At 42.2% G+C, this 4,049-nt stretch overlaps 1 pseudogene; it reads right to left on the bottom strand.

The window, feature by feature from the left end:
* Positions 1-2,022: 2,022 nt before the first annotated feature.
* Positions 2,023-2,971, bottom strand: LOC113407874 (annotated as a pseudogene).
* Between the last annotated feature and the right edge of the window lie 1,078 nt (positions 2,972-4,049).

Raw genomic sequence — 4,049 nt, 5'->3', positions numbered from 1 at the left:
CACCTCAGTGTCTCATGGGAGATGTAGTTTGCTTGCCTTGTGGTCATATTCTCCTTTATGGGCTGGAATCTCTAGCCAGACTACATCCCCCCATGATGCATTGCAGGTGTGGGACTCCCATGATGCACCACAATGACTTAGGAAGAAGGAATCCCTTGGTGCAGATGTTGTCCAATCAGGGAACCTGTCCCATAGAGAACGGGAGTTTGAGGCACACGAAGTGCAACTCCCATGAGACACGGCAGTGGTATTTCCGAATAGAAATTTACATTTTCAGTTGAAAGTTGTGGGGAGGGGTTGTTTGTCATAAAGTCAAAATTTTCTAAAGAAAAAAAAACACATTTTCTGCCCAGCCCTAGTCAAAAGGGACTCATTGCTCAATGGATAGACTGGGGAGATCTGTAGACAAGCACCTACCTCCCCTGTGGGGGGTGAGGAGGAGCTGGAGCTGGGGCGTAAATAAGGCAAGCTGCCGGCCTCAGCCAGGTTCTCCCCACGGGCCCCTTTTCCCTCCTCAGTCCTTTCTCCTGAGTTGTCGAGAGGTCAGCAGCCGGCTCCTTGTAATGTCATAGTGAAAATGTTGTTAGTGTAAAAGCCTGGGGTTTACAGCTCATTTTAAAACAGAAACTTCTGTGAGACATTCTGGTATTTTGATGTTTGTTTTCATCTTAGATGGGGTGAAAATAGAAACATCAAAAATTTTCACTGAATGAAAAGTTCTTAAAAATTTGATTGGAAAATGTCAAAACCAAAAATACTAATTTGTTTTCTTTTTTTTACCAAAATAAAATGTGTTGACATGCCAATGAAAATTCTTTCATTTAGAAATGTCAGCTGAAAATGAAAAATATCATTATGAATTAGACCACCTTCTGTTGGTGGAAGGGACAAGCTTTCGAGCTACACAGTTCTTCTTCAGATAGCCTGGAAACTTGTCTCTTCCACCAATAGATGTTGATCCAATAAAAGATATTACCTCATCCACCTTGTCTCTTTCATATCCTGGGACCAACACGGCTATAAAACAACAATGAAAATAATCATTACGAATTGTTGGTTTGTCTTAAAATAACATTAAAATTACATTTTAAGTCAAAATTCCCATTCAAAATATTTCAATTATTTAAAAATTTGGAATTAGCATTTTGAAATGGAAAAAAAAAACTTTTTTTAAAAATTTGGAAATGATATTTTGATATAAAAAAGTTCATTTTAAGTGGATATTTCAAACTAGAGAATGGAAAAATTGCAATTAGCTCTTCCTGGGATTTTCAAAGGGGCCAAAATATAATTAGATTCCTACATTCTAATGGACACAAATCAGACATCATGAATGGCAATATACAAAAGCCAGTAGGAGAACACTTCAATCTTCCTGGACATTCTATAACAGATTTAAAAGTAGCCATACTTGAACAAAAAAACTTCAGAAACAGACTTCAAAGAGAAACTGCAGAACTAAAATTCATTTGCAATTTTAACACCATTAATTTGGGCTTGAACAGGGACTGAGAGTGGCTGTCTCACTACAAAAGCAGCTTTGCCTCTCCTGGAATTGACACCTTCTCATCAATTATTGGGAGTGGACCACATCCACCCTGATCGAATTGGCCCTGTCAACACCGGTTCTCTACTTGTGAGGTAACTCCCTTCTCTTCATGTGTCATGCCTGCATCTGTAATTTGCATCTGAAGAAGCAGGTTTTTTACCCACAAAAAATTATACCCATATAAATCTGTTAGTCTTTAAGGTGCCACCGGACTCCTTCACATTCTATTGAAAACTCATCGGGATTTGAGCAACTAAGAGTAAAAATTGCAGATCTGCCTGAGTCTTGTTTGAAAATGGGACTTTGGCTCCTGAGGATGCTTTAGATGCTTTAATATTTTTTTCCATATTTCTTTCAGAAAATGCAAAATGTCAGGTTCTGATCCTAACATGAACATAGGCTGGTCCTCAAACAAAGTCAGTCTGAGCTAGTATATAAGGTGCAACATGGGAATACTTTATTCCAGGTGGACACTAAGACTTCAGTGTGAGGAGTTCATTTCTCTTGAGAAAAAATATCCTGCCTATCATTTTCCATAGAGACCCTTTTATCTCTTTGTTTCTTAGACTGTAAATGATTGGATTCATTAGTGGTGGCACCACACAATAGAACACAGCAGCCATCAGGTCTAGAGATGTTGAAGACATCGATCTGGGCCTCATGTACGTAAATGATGCTGTACTGATAAATAAACAAAAAACAACCAGGTGTGGGATGCAGGTGGAGAAGGCTTTGTACCTGCCCTGCTCAGAGGGGATTCTCATCACCGTGAATGTAGGACACAATTATCAATACAAAGCAGACCACATCGACAAGGGACACAAGGGCAATCAAGACAATTACATTAGCGTGTGTATCAGAGCAAGAGATCTTTAGCAACTGTGGGATATCACAGAAAAACTGAGCGATAACATTGGACCCGCAGAAATGTAACCTAAAGGTATTAGCTGTTTGTAATACAGAGCAGATCATGCTGCTGATCCATGAACTCACTGCCAACTGGGCACATGCACCTCTGTTTATAGTCACCTTGTAATGCAGAGGGTGGCAGATTGCAATGTAGCGGTCATACGCCATCACCGTGAGAAAGGCCAGCTCTGCTGCTGCAAAAGTTATAACCAGAAAGACTTGGGTGACACATCCAGAGAAAGAGATGAGTCTATTGTTGGTTAGGGAGTCAGCCATGGATTTGGGGACCGTGACTGAGATGTAGCAGAGGTCTAGGAAGGATAAGTTGCCCAGGAAAAAGTACATGGGGGTGTGAAGGTGCTGGTCGAGGGCTATGACGGTGATGATGAGAAGATTCCCCACCAGGGCTGCCAGGTAAATCACTAGAAACACCAGAAAGTGTAAAATCTGCTGTTCCCGCACGTCAGAGAATCCCATTAGAAGGAACTCAGTCACAATGGTTTGGTTGGACATTTCTCCTGTAGATGTACACTGCAGAGGGAAGACCAATAGGCAATGGTTATGGAAGGAGAAACAGAAGATAGATGGAGACTGATTTTATTTATTACTCTGCAGGACACATATGGCAGCTCAGGAAAATAACAAGATCCTTCCCTTTCTTTGCCATCACCATGTAATTACAATGTTTACAATGCAGGTTCATGGGGCTCTACTTTATTGGCAGCTTCTTATTCAACAGACCTACTGCTTGTGTTTATTTAAAGCCCTGTCTGGTTATTTTACTGACTAAGAAGCTGGGAGTGGATGACAGGGGATGGATCATCTGATGATTGCCTGTTCTGTTCATTCCCTTTGAAGTACCTGGCACGGGCCAAAATCGGAAGACAGGAGACTGAGCTAGATGGACCATTGGTCTGACCCAGTATGGCCAGTCTTATGTTCTTAAGGCCTTGACTCACAAAGGGTCTTAAGCCCCTAAATGCTATTTTAGGCAGTTCAGTCCAGTATTTGGGCCCCACTGGAAATCACAAACCCCCCACTCATCTGCTGCCTTACCCCATAAATGGCTACAGTCCATCGAGGCCAGGGGCCAGATTTTAAATGTATTTAAGCACTGGGTGGGATTTTCAGAAGTCTCTAGGTGTGTAAAATTCATTGATTTAAATGGGTGTTAGGCTACCATGTGCATCTGAAAATTCCACTAGGCACCTAAACACCTTTAAACATCTGGGCCTAGGTGCCTAACTTTCCACTGGTAACGTCCTCTGGGCCTCTAAAAACCTGCTGGTGAGCAGGCCTAGGAGTTGCCTCAATCTAGGCATTCTGGTTTACCCCTCAGACCCAGTAGAACCTCAAACTAGGTGTTTCTCTGCCTATTTCACCTGAAGGCCAATTCAGTAGGTGCTCTCAGCACAAAGGTAGACAGGGTTCCCCACCTGGTGTTTAGCCCAGTGGTTAAAGCTCTCCCTCAGAATCTAGAAAGCCTGGGTTCAATACTCCCTTCTTCAGACTATAGAAAAGGAAGTTGAGTCTCTGGTCGAGTGGGAGAGGGCCCTAGCCACTGGGCTATGAGGTATTCCGGGCAGGGTGT

Source organism: Terrapene carolina, unplaced genomic scaffold (genome assembly GCF_002925995.2).
Source record: "Terrapene carolina triunguis isolate 2854851 unplaced genomic scaffold, T_m_triunguis-2.0 Scaffold467, whole genome shotgun sequence".
Classification (NCBI taxonomy): domain Eukaryota; kingdom Metazoa; phylum Chordata; order Testudines; family Emydidae; genus Terrapene; species Terrapene triunguis.
Note: the sequence above shows the minus strand (reverse complement) of the source record. Positions and strands in the feature narration are given on the sequence as shown.